Genomic DNA, 16,491 nt, shown 5'->3' on the forward strand with positions numbered 1-16,491 from the left:
AGATCGATAAAATATACCAGCAAGAAAAAAGTGAATCAAGGATACAAGGAACAATAGTAACAAAAATTGACAACAGATGACAATATTATTTATTAACTATTAAAATATAAAACAATTTTTTTAATTAAAAAGTGTAGGAATAAAACATGTAATAAAAATAAGATGTGTGCGTGTTCTTAAAGTAAAGTGCTCCATGGTCCATGTTCTACTGGTCAGCTCTATACTTCATTAGAACAATTTAGAGTTGAATGTCTGTAATGTTATAAATTTAAGTATAATCCTGTAGAAGGTGACATTGCCTTTTAAGGTGTCCATGTCTCAAGTCTTGGAACCAGCAAGTAGTAAAGAGTTTGAAGATGTGATTGAGTTAAGGATCTTGGGTTATTTGGATGGGTTCTAAGTACAATCACAAGTGTCCCAAGAGCGAGTCAAAGGGAGACTTTACCACGGACAGAAAAGGAGAAAGTAACGAAGGAAACAGAAGTGGAGATTGGAATGATGCTGTTTCAAACCAAAGAACGTAGACAACCATCAGAAATTGAAAGAAGCAAGGAGAGATTTTACCCTAGAGCAGAGGTCCCCAAACTACGGCCTGCGGGCCACTTGCGGCCCCCTGAGGCCATTTATCCGGCCCCCGCTGTACTTCCGGAAGGGCACCTCTTTCATTGGTGGTCAGTGAGAGGAGCATAGTTCCCATCGAAATACTGGTCAGTTTGTTGATTTAAATTTACTTGTTCTTTATTTTAAATATTGTATTTGTTCCTGTTTTGTTTTTTTACTTTAAAATAAGATATGTGCAGTGTGCATAGGGATTTGTTCATAGTTGTTTTTTTTTTATAGTCCGGCCCTCCAACGGTCTGAGGGACAGTGAACTGGCCCCCTGTGTAAAAAGTTTGGGGACCCCTGCCCTAGAGCCTGGGTAAGGAGCTTAGACCTGCTTATGTCTTGGTTTCCTACTTCTAGTCTCCAGAACTGTAAAAGAGCAAATTTTTTTTTATAATCTCAAAATCTATGGTCATTTGTTACTGCAGTCACCAAAAAACGAATATATCCTAAATTTAAAACAAAAACAAGCCCTGGTCAGGTAGCTCAGTTGGTTAGAGCCCTGGTCAACAAACTGCGGCTCGTGAGCCTCATGCGGCTCTTTGGCCCCTTGAGCATGGCTCTTCCACAAAATACCATGTGCGGGCGCTACCTCAATAAGGAATGTACCCACCTATATAGTTTAAGTTTAAAAAATTTGGCTTTCAAAAGAAATTTCAATCGTTGTACTGTTGATATTTGGCTTTGTTGACTAATGAGTTTGCCGACCACTAATTAGAGCATTGTCCTGACATGCCAAGGTTGGGGGTTCAATTACTATTGTAGTTAGAGCACATACAAGATTCAACCAATGAATGCATAAATAAGTAGAATAACAAATTGATATCACTCTTTCTCTCTTCCCTTCTCTAAAATCAATTTTAAAAATACTTTTCTCTAGCTTTAAAATAAAAGAAGTATAATGAAGTCCATGCACAATAACAACAATAATTATAATGTACAAGTGAATAACACTGACAGGTAAACATATGGAAGACCTCAATGGAGAAAATTTAAAAATATTATTAATTACCTCTTAAGAGGAAGAGGGAAAGGAGGAAGGGAAGAGAATGAAACCAAGCCTTGAGAGTATCTTTTTTATATACTTAAAAAATCTTGAAGCAAATATGGCAGAATATTAAGAGTCCTTTAAATTCAGTAGTGGGTATATAACACTATTCTCTGTTCTTGTTTTTAAATACTTGAAGTATTTCACAACAAGAATTTAAATGAATAAAGACAACAACAAAAAACCACAGTGGGGCCCTTTCATAGGAAATTGGAAAGAGAATTAAAAGATAAGGTTATCGTCTTTCCATTTGATTTTTGTTTGTATATGAAACTGTGGAAGCTGTTGACAGAAGAGCTCTACGTGAGTTTGATATCATCAAGGGCACTGGACTCTGGGCAGCGCCCAGACTAATGACAGCATCTGGCAAAGGTGGAATGAATGATTAATCCTTAAGTATGAGGGAAGGTGGACATGCCTGGCCTGTGCTCTTCTCTTCTCTTAGTTTAAAAAAGATTCCAAAGTATGACTCAAACAAAAGCTTTTAGTAATTGTTTTGTGTGTTTGTCTGTTTGCTTTTTTGTTTTCTAATGCACTCTCCTCTCCTCCCCAGATGACTTGGAACAGATAGAGATATTACCTCGACTATAGTAACTGAGCTAGATACATGAGTAAGGAGAGATTGGCCTCAAATCAAGGAGAGGTTGTATAACATGCAGGGAGAATCTGAACTGGAGTCAAGAAATCTGGCTCTCAGTCTTAGTTTAAAGTTAACTAGCTGTTAGGCATATACAATTTTTATCACATATACAATGAGAAAATAAGTTTAAGTTCCTTTTAAGGTCATTTTTGACATTATCTTCCTATAGCTACATCTCAGTGTACTTGTACCTTTTACATATTAAATAAACCAAGCAAATAATTATCTCATCCCCACCCCTAAGACTCCCCGGAATAAATGAAACGTGAAAAACCTGGATTCTTGTATGGAAGCAATTCGTTGCTTTTTTTGTATTATTTTTGTCATTTAATTAGAATTATATTTTAAAAAATCTAACTCTGCAAAAATCTTCTGAGATGACACCTCTCCATTCTTGGAAATAAGGTCTTATGATATTTTTTTACTGAGTAGTTTTGTTATTTTAAAATTATAGTAAAAATTCTGAAGAGCTCTACCCAGAAAAGAAAACATGTGAATAAGTATCATGAACAATAAGCTAAAGAAATAGCTACACTAATGAGCTGAATCCATTTGTTCATGTATTAAATCTTCACTAAAAGAAGTAACAACAGAGTGGATGCCTATGGCAGAAACCATTAATGGCCCCTGAGTGCCCACTCTCTCCTTCTTCCTGTCATTAATGTAGCCACTGAAGTTTTAGTGGGGCAATTCTCCCCAGCTACTGAATACTGTAATTAGCCCCCTTTGTGCCTAGATGTGGAGTCTGGCCGATAAAGACAAGTGGAAGTTACAAGAGCAAATTCTAGGTCTCATCCTTTAAAAAGAGAAAATTGCATGCACTATGCCCTTTCTTTCCCCTTCTTGCATGCTGAAATTCAGATGTGGTGCTAATGAAGCCGCTTTGACTTTGCGAAGAACAAATGTAGATGATGACAATGACGAAGCAACAAGATAGAAGAAAGCTAGGTCCCTGGATGACCTTATGGAGCAGAGCTACTCTACCAGGACTGCAGACTGCTCACCTGTGGACTTTTACGTGGGAGAAATTATAATCTATCTTATTTCAGCTCCAGAGGTGTGAGTCTCTTTGTTATAGGAACTTAAGCTGTGCTATGACTGAAAAGAATCTTGGTTTTTGGGTTTTTTTTTAAACTTTAAACTTTTATTTATTGATTGATTTTAGAGAGAGAGAGTAAAGGAGGGAGGAACAGAGAGAAACATCGGTTTGTTGTTCTATTTACTTATGCGTTCATTGGTTGATGCTTGTCAAACCTATAACCTAAGCATATTGTAACAACTCTCTAACCAGCTGAGCTATCTGGTCAGGGCTGGAACTTGAGTTTTTATTAAAAGTCCCAGAGTAGGTGAGAACTTTTATCATGGATCTGTGACTGTCAGGAAGGTCAGGAACAAATATGAGCTTGAATCTAAACAGAGAAAACAGAAAAATACATATAGAGAAACATTCTGCAGAACAGTTGGTCTGGATTATTAAAAATTGTCATTGTCATACAAGACAAAATAGAGGCTGAGGTATTAGATTAAAGAAGCCTAAAGGATCATGACAAGTAAATGCAACAAGTGATACCTGATTGGGCTCTAAATCCATATATACATATAGTTACATACAGGGTGGGGCAAAAGTGGTTTACAGTTATTTGTATAGAAAATAATACAACAATTAATAAATAATAATACAGGACTAAACTCTGTGTTTCATGTACTCAACTACAAACCTACTTTTGTCCCACTGCATATGTGACATTATTGATACAACTAGAAAAATTAGAATATGAAATGCACATTGCATAATAAAACAGTGTCAGTGTAACATTCCTTAGGAACTGCAGGTACACCATGGTTATTACAAGCATGTGGGAAACACATGCTAAACAATTTAAGGGTAAAGTGTTTAATGTCAGCCACTTCCAAATGGTTCAGAAAAATAATACTAGCAGTAATAATAATAATTTTTATATATGACAAAATATTGAAAATTCCTAAATCTAGCTGAATTTAGCTGAAGAGAATATTAATGTCCTTTGCACTGTTCTTACGATATTTCTGTAAATTTAAACTTTTTTAAAAATGAAATAGTTGGGAATAACTCTAGTAGAAAATAAATATCTTTTAGACTTTAAGTTAGGAAAAATATTCTTAAATTGATTATACAAAAAATGATGGATGTATTTAATGATATTAAAATTAAAGAATTCTGTTTGTAAAAAGAAACCCTAATTCTGTTTATTGTATTTTTATTGATTTTAACTGTCTCATTTTCCTCATTAGAAATTCAGATGCCATGAAGGCAAGAATATTTGTTATGTTTTGCTCACTGGTTTATTCCCATTGTCTACAACAGTGTTGTTAGCACATGGTAGGTACGCAATAAATATATGGTGACTTCACTACTGAAGGAAGAAAGGGATGAGTTATATAACTAAATGCTAATATTAGCAATCCTTTTAACCACATTATAAAGCATTGTGACTCAGTGGGCTTAGTAAACATTTGGTTTTGACCAGCAATTCCACAACTGTAAATTTTGCCATTTAATTCTATAACTTAATCCCAAGGTTTGCTTTGGTGACATACCTCCCATGTTCAAATTCTGATGCTCTCATTAATTAACTACAGAACAATGATCACAGACAAATTCACTAAGCCACTTTCCTTATCTTTAAAACTGGAGAAAAGAATAGTAGCTACTTCCTCAGGTTGTTGTGAATAGTAAGTGAAACCATACACATAAAACAAAATGTTTGCTCATCCAGGTAACTCAGTTGGTTGGAACGTTATCCCCAAATGCTAAAGTTGCAGGCATGTCTGGTCAGGGCACATACAAGAATCAACTAATTAGTGGATAAATAGTGGAACAACAAATCAATGTTTCTCTCTCTTTCTCTGTCCTTCTCCCTTCCTCTCTCTCTTTAAAAATCAATAAATAATAATGAAAAAAATCCCCAAAATGTTGAATTCATAGCAGTACTCAGCTGATGTGAACTGCTGGGCACGTGTGAACCTTCCCATCTCTCCATTTTCATCTGTACTGCTCCCACTTTTATGTTTTATGCTCCAGTCACTGTGAACCTTTTTTTTCCTGAAAATTCATGCTCTCACTCACCTATCAGCCTTTGCATATGCCATTCCCATGACATAGAATATCCTTCCCTGTTTATCTAATTGCTACAATGTGCCCATTTTATTTCAGACAGCTTTACCTCTCCAGGCCCAGTACTAGTGCAGCTAGTGTACACACCTTCCTGTGTGCTCACATATGCACTGGTGGCTGGGCGCTAAGCATGAGGCTCAATAGTTGGTAAATGGATGAACTGAAGCATGTCCCTAGCAGGACCTGACAGCTTTCTAAATATTCTGACCTGACACAAATGTGCTCAGTGGAGAAATTTAAAAACTGGCAGAAAGTAAGAGTTGCTAAGGAGACCTTTCCTTCCTTCTCATCCCTATAACATACTCTACGTTGCTAATGGTCCTTCTTTATCCCCATCCCCTTATAGCCCATGGTAGAGGGAACCATTAAATCACTCCTTGACCAATCCCCAGGAGCCAGCCTTGTTCCCTGGCTTAGAGACGTTACGCAGCCTTCCTTGAAAAAGAGCTCACTAAAACTTTCCTACCCATACTCAGTGCAGGAACTCACAGCTCTGGGATTTGGGCTCTTGGAAAGCTAGCAACCACCCAACAAGTGCCACCGTTTTGTTCCCTCGTGCGTCACAGAGCCTGGCACCTGAGCTGATAATGTCCTATTAATATAAGATCTGAGTATCTGTGGCATGCAGGGGTAGGGCAAGATCTGCTTCCTATCACTGTGACCTTGACAGGAAGTGGCTTTGAAGAAGACCGCCCCTCTTGAAGTAGAAAAACGTTGGCAAGACAGACTGTTTCCCTCTGGTTACTCCATTCTCTCCATTGTCCTCTGGCATGGTTCCTATTCCCTGTATCATAAACAAGTTGTCTGCTCTCATGTCTGAGTACAGCTGGGGTCATTTCTGTCCAAACTGCCTTCCAGGGCGGACACCCAAGCTTCAAGGACTCACAGTCTGTACTCAGACTATTGTGTGGCCATGGAGGTAGGGTGCATAGACTCCCCTGGAACTAGGTTCTGCTGACTCTGAAGGATGTGCACCTCTGGAGGGGGAAGGAAGAGTTTGTTTCCACAGTATTTGCAAGTGTTAACCACAGTCCATGTGAGCCACATAAACTGAACCCAACATCAAAGGTAAGTGCATGACTGATGCTAGAGAGCAAAGTTGCTCTTACCCAAAAAACAGACCAAAGTGAATCATCTAGCCCACTATTCTAATTATTACATCAGGAGTTGTGGAGATAGGAAATTCTTACAATTGGTTTGATTTAAGAACCTATTAATGAGCTACAACTGTATGCCAGTCACATGCACATGCTGTAGTAGATTAAAAAAAAAAAGGCAAAGCTTGGTCTTGTCCTTGAGAAATACAGAGATCAGTTAGTTACTCCATACACAGTCCACCTCCACATGCCATTGGCAAAGCTTTCATTTTTTTTCCTCCCTTCACCTAGAAGTTATGTATTTCTTTAATGAATTTAGTTCCCGATGTCTGGAATTGTTGTATCCATTTATTTTAACACTCTCTTGAGGTACATTCTAGAGCTATTTATATAGTATTCCTGCCTTAGATAAAACATGAACTCCTATAAGATAGAGTCATAATTTCTGTTCATTTCTCATTGAGTAAAGGTGATGTCCAATGGCAGATTGGAGGCTTTTTGTTATTAGTTGCACATTAGAATGATATTTTTCTCATTGGACAATGAACTATCAGGCATAGGGTAACAGCTTCCAAGTCTGGTTTGCCTAACTGTGATAGGGTGTGTTCACACATAAGCATACAGACACTCTTATGCCACATTTCTGACAACTTACCCCTTTGCCTTGGTAGTTTGTTAGGCTGTCTACTTAAATTCTTAAGCCCTAGTGGGTTTGCTCAGTGGTAGAACATCGGCCCAGCGTGTGGTTTGATTCCCAGCTAGGGCACAAAGGAGAAGTGCCCATCTGCTTCTCCACCATTCCCTTTCTTCTTTCTCTCTCTCTCTCTTCCCCTCCTGCAGCTAAGGCTCCACTGGAGCAAAGTTGGTCCAGGAGCTGAGGATGGCTTCATGGCCTCTGCCTCAGGCACTAGAATGGCTCTGGTTGCAAAGGAGCAAAGCCCCAGATGGACAGAGCATCTCCCCTTAGTGGGGTTGCCTGGTGGATCCCGGTCAGGTGCATGCTGGAGTCCTTCTCTCTGCCTCCCTTCTTCTCACTTCAGAAAAATACAAACAAATTCCTAAGAGCTTAATGATAATTCTGTTCTTCAGTGAATATTCTTTTGAAAAACTTTTTGAAAAAAAAGGTTTCATGAGTGGAAATTATAAGCAAAAAACATGGTACATGGTACAGGCCCTGGCCGGTTGGCTCAGCGGTAGAGCGTCGACCTGGCGTGCGGGGGACCCGGGTTTGATTCCCGGCCAGGGCACATAGGAGAAGCGCCCATTTGCTTCTCCACCCCCCCCTTCCTCTCTCTCTCTCTCTTCCCCTCCCACAGCTGGGGCTCCATTGGAGCAGAGATGGCCCGGGCGCTGGGGATGGCTCCTTGGCCTCTGCCCCAGGCGCTGGAGTGGCTCTGGTCGCGGCAGGGTGGTGCCCCGGAGGGGCAGAGCATCGCCCCCTGGTGGGCAGAGCATCGCCCCTGGTGGGCGTGCCGGGTGGATCCCGGTCAGGCGCATGCAGGAGTCTGTCTGGCTGTCTCTCCCCATTTCCAGCTTCAGGAAAAAAAAACAAAACAAAAAAACAAAAAACAAACAACAACAAAAAAAAAACCAACAACAACATGGTACAAAGAGGAATAGGGGTTAGGAACCAGACCAACTGAAAATTATATCCTACCTCTACTTAAATCCTGTACATGAACTTGGCCAAATCACTCCTGAGATCTGGTTTACTTAACAGTAGAATGAGATAATAATACTTTTGTACAGAGGAAGCATTTAGTACACGTAGAAAGAACCCCCAGCACTGTTTAAGAGGGTTTTCTGCAATAATAAAAAGTCTTTATCCTGGCCGTCTTATATGGTATTTACTAGTCATATGTGGGTACTGATTATTCTTAATGTGGCTAGTAGGACTGACTTTTTAACTTTATTTAATTTAAATAATCTGATGTAACTCATGCATTAAATATCACAGGTCTAGACTGTATTAAGCTTTTGATAGATGATAGTCATTGATATAATTAATAATGGGAAGTTTGATTTCTTGAAATATTGTCTAAAACAACAAAAACCAAAATCATCTCCAACAAACCAAGAATTCTCTTTAAAGTTTTCTGAGATTTGCTATAAGACCTTATGGCCTATTAACCTGTCTTAGTTTGGCCTTTTAGACGCTCACGCCTCACACCGCTGGCTCTTCCCTAGCCCTGAGATAGGCAGCCACACCAGGACTCTCCTCCCTCTTCACTACTGGCACGGTTACTTCTGTGGCCATTCTGTCCATCCAGGAAGAGTCCTCCTGGGATCCTAGGCCTAGGACCCTATTCCCCTGATGCTGCAACCTTCAACACACTAAAGATACCCTAATAGTTACTGAGAGAGAGTGTGTGTTTTTGGTGTTTAAGATCAGCTCCATCCAGATATTTATGCAAAAAATTTTCTGAATGCATTAAATTCCATACTCCTATATACTTTGTTCACCTTGTCATCACAACACAAAACAGGCTTCAAGATTATTCAGTTCAGCCAACAAATACTGCTGAAAGTAATTTTATCACTCTCACCAGTAGTAACTCTATACCAGTGTCTAAAAATACCAACCATTCTGGGCCAGGTGACCTTGGAGGCCTCAAGGTCTGAGTAACTTGGTCTTTGAAAGTTCTGACCTCTCTGAACTCTAGTTAGTCTAGCCATGAGATGGTTCTAATTATGAAAATTCCTTTGTTTATGGTTTAGAGCTTTGATTTTATAGTCTGGATAATTAGGGCTAATTCTGAAATCTAGCAGTTGAAACAAAGTAAATTAGAGATTAGTCGCATGCTTTAGAAACCAGACATAAAGAGACTGACATTAAAATTTGTTTGAAATTCCAGAAAATAATGAGACAATAGCCAGCAGCTTAAGCAAGCAGAAAAAGTATTAGCCAAATGGACATGCTACTTTGAGGCAAACATATTCTTTGATGCCTCAGAACTGATACCAAATAGGCAAATAACACAGTGAAATCATACATAGATCATGCTAGAAGGATCTTAGAGGTAAACTAGATAATCTGTTGTTCTACAGAAAGAAGTGAAGCCTACACTGATTTGCCCAGAGTCATGCAATTAGCTAATGACAGAAAGTTGTCCTTTTATACCAGAAAGTTGTCCCATTTGGGAGTAAATCATTTTCTTCCATTGGAACACCAATCCCTTGGGCCAGGGAAGTCACCTTCTCCATTTAAGAAGAGGTTCTTTATTCAGTCCCGGGCTTCTCAGCAGTCCCAGAGCTCAAAGGAAGGCAGCTGTGTTGGTGGACTTGTGAGTTGTACTAACATGTAACATGAAAAGCTCCAAGTATTGACTTCTACTGTATCAGATTTGGGACCTCCGGTAGGAACTGAAGTATTTGGTTCCCCAAGGATGCAGGGTTTGCTGAGAAGATGCCTGAGAGTTATCAGATAATGCAGAACCTATTGTTTACTCTCAAGGGAAACGTGATATAGTCACCCAACAGAATCCCAACTTCCCAGCACAGGAACAAACTCCTGACCCACCCTCTGCAAAGACAAATGCCTGCTATGAATTCAGCTAAGTATTTTACAACAAGAGTGCCAATCATGCCTGACCAGGCAGTGGCGCAGTGGATAGAGCATCGGATTGGGATGCGGAGGACCCAGGTTCGAGACCCCAAGGTTGCCAGCTTGAGCGAGGCTCATCTGGTTTGAGCAAAAGCTCACCAGCTTGGACTCAAGCTCGCTGGCTCAAGCAAGGGGTTACTTGGTTGGCTGAAGGCCCGCGGTCAAGGCACATGTGAGAAAGCAATCAATGAACAACTAAGGTCTCACAACGAAAAACTGATGATTGATGCTTCTCATCTCTTTCCATTCCTGTCTGTCTGTCCCTGTCTATCCCTCTCTCTGACTCTCTCTCTGTCCCTGAAAACAATAAACAAAAACAAAAACAAAAAAGAAAATCCATTTAAAAAAAAAAAAGAGTGCCAATCACATAGCTGGGTATGCTCCTGGCCTGTGAGGTAGAGAGGGCACTGAAGTTTACCTTGAGAGTTGATTTATTCATTCCACAAACATTTCTTGAGTGTGTTCTATCAATAGTTACTGCAAAAATCTATGAAATACAGACATCATTGAATCCATCAGGACCATTTACTGAGGGCTACAGTGTTTTGGATGCTAGGGGCAAAGCCTGCTCCTGCCTCCTGTGATTCCATAGCACATTGTTTGCACCTCTACAAGGGCCCTGTTTGATTTTTACTATTTATTTGTGTATATTTGCTTCCTCTTTCCTCCAGGGCAAGGGATGGAGTCTTCTTCATGATAGCTGAATAAAGGATAGGCAACTTTGTTAGCAATTGCCAGAGACAAACAAAATGGATGGTAATCGATTCTTTATAATTCAGTACAATTCAACAAGTACCCTTTGTTTATCTACTATGTGTTTCACATTGTGCTAGGTGCTGAGGGGTATTGTTAGGAACTGAATGTTTGTGTTCTTCCCCTCCTAACATTCATGTGCTGCAATCTAATCCCCCCTATGATGGTGTTAGAAGGTGGGACCTTCAGGAGTAATAAGGTCATGATGGTGGAGCCCTCACGACAGCATTAGTGCCCTTCTAAGAGACCAGAATGCTAGCCGGCTCTCTTTTCACCAAGTGAGGACACAATCAGAGGCCAGCCATCTGTAACCCAGAAGAGGGCTCTGATCAGAACTGACCATCTGGCAACATGATTTCAGACTTCCAGCCTCTTGAGCTGTGAGAAATAACTTTCTCCTGTTGATAAGCCACTTTTTTCAATAGCCAGTCTAGGAGGATTCTATTCAGGACCCTGGCAGTCAAAAGAGACATTTGGAGGAATACCTTTACCTTCTGTAGTTGAGGAAATTGGGGAAACAGCTTAGTCTTTGATATTGAAAGAAGTGGTTCTCACAACTTTAGCTTGCATCAAAATCGCCTGGGGAGCTTGTGGAGGTACATTACTGGGCCCCTCCTTGAAAGTCCCCGATTCAGTAGGGCTTGGCTGGGCCCAAGAACATACATTTCTTTTTTCTTTTTTTTTGACAGAGACAGAGAGAGTCAGAGAGAGGGACAGATAGGGACAGATAGGGAGGGAGAGAGATGAGAAGCATCAGTTCTTCGTTGTGGCACTGTAGTTGTTCACTGATTGCTTTCTCATATGTGCCTTGACTGGGGAGGGGGCTGCAGCAGAAGGAGTGACCCCTTGCTCAAGCCAGTGACCTTGGGCTCAAGCTAGCAACCATGGAGTCACATCTATGATTCCACGCTCAAGCCAGCAACCCTGCGCTCAAGCTGGTGAGCCCACGCTCAAGCCGGCAACCTTGGGGTTTCCAACCTGGGTCCTCCGTTCTAGTCCAATGCTCTATCCACTGCGCCACCACCTGGTCAGGCTGAGAACATACATTTCTAACAAGTTCCTGGTGACGCTGATGCTGCTCTTTGGCAATCACACCTGGAGAGCCGTCAATTAACAGCAAAGCTGCAGTGGGCTCTTCTGTCCCTGCTTATAACGTCTGATGGTGATGCAGCCGAGAAAACTTTGTATCAGAAACCTAAATATAGGCCCTGCCCAGGTGGCTCAATGGATGCAGCATCTACCCGGCACACCAGAGGTCACAGGTTCCACCCCCTGGTCAGAGCACCCATGAGAAGCAACCTATTCGTGCACAAATAAATGGAACAACTAAGTGAAACAAGTTGATGCTTCTTTCTCCCCCCAGTACTCCTCAAATCAATGGGAATTTTTTTAATTAAAAAAAACCAACCCTAACTATAAAAATAAACTATATATGTGGTGAAATGAACTGAGTGTGTTGTTTGAGATGGTGGGATAAAAAAAGAACAAATGTTACAATGTGACTTCTCGGAATACTAAGCCTTTTAATGCAGTAGAGAGCAAAGCCATATGAATTTGAATCAGACGAGAAGAAAAATCAGTGTTATTGTCACTGGGTTTGCGTTTGGCTGGCGGAATAGCATCGGCAGTCAGAGCTCTCCAGAGAAATAGAACCAATGGGTTTTGTGTGTATGTTAGAGGAGATTTATTAAGGGATTGACTCATGCCATTGTAAAGGCTTGGCCAGTCCAGAATCTGATGGAGGAGGCCATCAGGCTGGCGACTCAAGAAGAAGTTGCAGTTTTAGTGCAAAGGTGGTGTACTGGCAAGCCAGGAAGAGTCGCTACCGGAGATGAAATCCTGAAGTGATCTGCTGGCAGTACTCCCCCACACTGGGGGCAGTCAGCCTTCACGGGACTGAATGACATCGGCTCCTATTATGGAGAGCAATCTGCTTTACGGGAAGTCCACTGTCTTACATGTAAAACTAACCCAAAACACCCTCATGGAAACTTCCAGAATAATGTTTGACCAAATATCTGGGCAGCATGGCCCAGCCAAACTGACACATAAAATGAACCATCGCCATGGGTTTATTTCATTTTAATTTGTCTATCTCATGTTTGTTTCCAAAGTTGGTTCAATTCAATTCAATGAGTGTTTCAGCTGCCCAATAATTTCAGTAGACTGTAGTTTAGTGAGGGGAAATTATAAGGACTTAATTGTTAAAGAAAGTTTATGGTTTATTTATTTCTTCATTCAGTAAGTATTTACTGAGTACTAATTTTGTGAAAGCCTCTCAGTGTGCTTTATTTTAGAAAGAAACAGTTTCTAAGATTTTGGTTTACAGATGCATCTATGACCGGGAGTGGGGGGAAGGAGAGGATCCCGGCTTCGCCTTGGCCATGTGCACTCGGGGAAACCCTCTTGTCTGGGCAGAGGCTGACCTGGGGAAGGGGGGCACTCAACATCTGGGCAGAGGCTGACCTGGGGAAGGGGGGCACTCGACATCTGGGCAGAGGCTGACCTGGGGAAGGGGGGCACTCAACATCTGGGCAGAGGCTGACCTGGGGAAGGGGGGCACTCGACATCTGAGGGTGTTGGTGGAGGAGGTGTGAGGGAGTACTGAGGGAGGTGTGTTGGGAAACTGGGAACGTATCAGTCTAGGGACTCATCCCTTGCTCCATCTCAGGACTTATCTGGGCCCTGGAAAGTAAAGGCCTTTGAACTAAAATGAAGGGAGGTTTTTTTTGTTTGCTTGTTTCTGTGTCCCATTTAACTCCAAGACCAGGGGACCACGTTAGTTCCCAGATGGAGAAAAAGTGATTAGAATAGGTTAAATAAGAGTGTAGTGGGCTGAATGCTGCCCTCCACCCCACTAAAAAGATAGGTCCAGGTCAATTCCTGAATTTTATGAATATGACCTTATTGGAAAATGTTTTTTGCAGATGTAGTTAAGTTAAAGATCTTGAGATGAGATCATTCTGGATTATCTGGGTGGGTCTTAAATCCAGTGACAAGTGAGGGCCCTCCTAAGAGACACACAGAGAAGGTATGAAGAGGGAGGCAGAGACTGGAGTGATGGGTCCCCAAGCACAGGAACACGAGAGCCACCAACAGTGGGAAGAAGCAGAGATTCTACACTAGAGCCTCTGGAGGTAGAGCGGCCTGCAGGCTTTCCGACTCTGGCCTCCAGGACTGGGAGAGAACACACTTCTGTTGTTTTAAACCACCAAGTTTGTGGTAGTTTGTTGTGGCAGCCTCAGGAAACTAATACAGAAGGTATTTCCACTTCTGCTCAGAATACCCACCGGCTTTGGCCTTTCAGGATCCTGGGAAGTACAGCACGGAAGCACAAGAGAGCAGCTGTGTGTGCGTCCTGCAGTAGGTGGGTGTCCTGGGCAGAGCAGCTGGTAGGTGGGAACTGAGGCTGGGATGAGGGCCTTCCAGGCACTTTCCAGACAGCAGGTGGCCCAGCAGCTCACGTTGTCTCAGCACTGGAAGATTTTTGAAGTAATACTAAAAAACAAGCTCAGGCAATTCCAACTCCTAGATCCAGGCCAGTGATGAAGGATGAAGCCCTCACCCCTCTTACCTGGGGGTATCACTTCATGTGGAGATGAGTTTGCCATGTGTCTGACTATATACCTGCATGTTTTTTGGTCTTGACATCCTATTGACAAATGCATAGGGGTAATAGGTAGTGTAGTCAGGCTTAAGTAAGCTTTTATTTTGTGACAAAGACAGAGAGACAGAGAGAGGGACAGATAGGGACAGATGGACAGGAAGGGAGAGAGATGAGAAGCATCAGTTCTTCGTTGCAGCACATTAGTTGTTCATTGATTGCTTTCTCATATGTGTCTTGACCGGGGCTACAGCAAACCAAGTGACTCCTTGCTCAAGCCAGTGACCTTGAGCTCAAGCTGGTGACCTTGGGGTTTTGAGTCCTCCGCATCCCAGTCTGATGCTCTATCCACTGCACCACTGCCTCGTCAGGCCCTAAGTAAGCTTTAATGGCCACATTCTCTTTACCTAGTCTTGCCCTTTGGGAATGTGAAGTCTAATTTGAATAGTCAAGATGAGTCTACCCTGGAATCCATATATATATGGAGATATATATATATATATCTCACAAAAATTAGGGGATATTTCAAAATAAATATAAAGTTATATATATGTATATATATATGGATTTCATATATATATGCTTTAATGAACATTCTGGAATAAGTAGTAGATACATTTACTATATGTATACTGACTGTGATATGCATATACAGTAAACCCTCATATTATTTAATATTTATAATTAATAATATTATTCTCATAATAATTTCATTAGGCTCCATGGACTGCATATTTATGAATTTATCTACTTGCTAAAATGTATTTATTACCCCAACTCAATAGCCGTGGCACTTTTGCAGTCTTTGTGGACGTGCACAGAGCAGAGGAAAGTTTGAGTCATCTGATTTGCACTTTCCCAGCTGTGGTCGAACAAGGTGACACGCTGCGTTCTACAGTTCTCATACTGTAACCAAGGTCCTTTTGGTGGTCTATATGGTGCCATGTTTTTTTGCATTTTTATGCTTTCTTTAATTGTTGATTTCACTGTTTACAATGGCCCACAAGTGCAGTACTGAAATGTAGTTTAGTGTTTCCAAGTGCAAGAAGTCTGTGATGTGTCTTAGGGATGAAGTACATGTGCTAGGTAATTTCATTCTGGCATGAGTTATAGTGCTGCTGGCTGGGAGCACAACATTAAGGAATCACAATATATATTAAATGAGGGCTCTTTAAACAGAAACATGGATAAAACAAAATTATGTACTGATTAGATGATGAAAATATTGTGATGGGAGGCTCATCAAAACCTTCCCCTGTATTTCCCCTAGGAGCAATGGTTCAATATTCACTAATTAAGCGTTTGTGGTGACTTCACAAAACATAACTACAGTGAATAATGAGAAGTAGCTATATGTGATTATAAAAATTCTTTACTATCATTCTGACATAAATTTTCAAGTGTTCTCATGAAAGGATCTTAACTAAACTCTGTCCAGCTCATTCAGGGGACCCTTCTCCACATCTTGTCTCAATCCTGCTAATGCCCCTCCCAGCACAACTCTTCCATGAGGCCCCCCTTACTCTGCGTCTGGTTGAATTTCATGGTCTACACTCAGGTCCCTTCTTATCAGGCGTGCAGTGTCCTTGGCCTTCTCATGGACACATACTCAAAGTTCACTCTATGTAAAAAAAATAGATGGAGGCTTAACTATCTTTCATTTCTTTTCAAAAATGCCAACTTTCTGCTTGTTGACTTAGGAAAGCTTTTCTTTGTGTCCCCATGTCCCTCTTCTGAGTACCTCGACATTGCACATGTGCTTTGTTCCAGTTCAGCATTATCTCTATTAGGAAGGATTTCTTTTTTGCATTTTGGCTTTGGAACTAAAAACATATGTTATTGTGAGACACTATGATGCTGCCTGTGTAGTATTAAATGTCTTCTCATCCTTCCACCTCCCAGCCATCAGCATACTGACAGATATTATGTATATGTTATGTATTTATACATTATATATTATGTGTATATATACATATGTATATATACAT

Source organism: Saccopteryx leptura, chromosome 1 (genome assembly GCF_036850995.1).
Source record: "Saccopteryx leptura isolate mSacLep1 chromosome 1, mSacLep1_pri_phased_curated, whole genome shotgun sequence".
Lineage (NCBI taxonomy): Eukaryota > Metazoa > Chordata > Mammalia > Chiroptera > Emballonuridae > Saccopteryx > Saccopteryx leptura.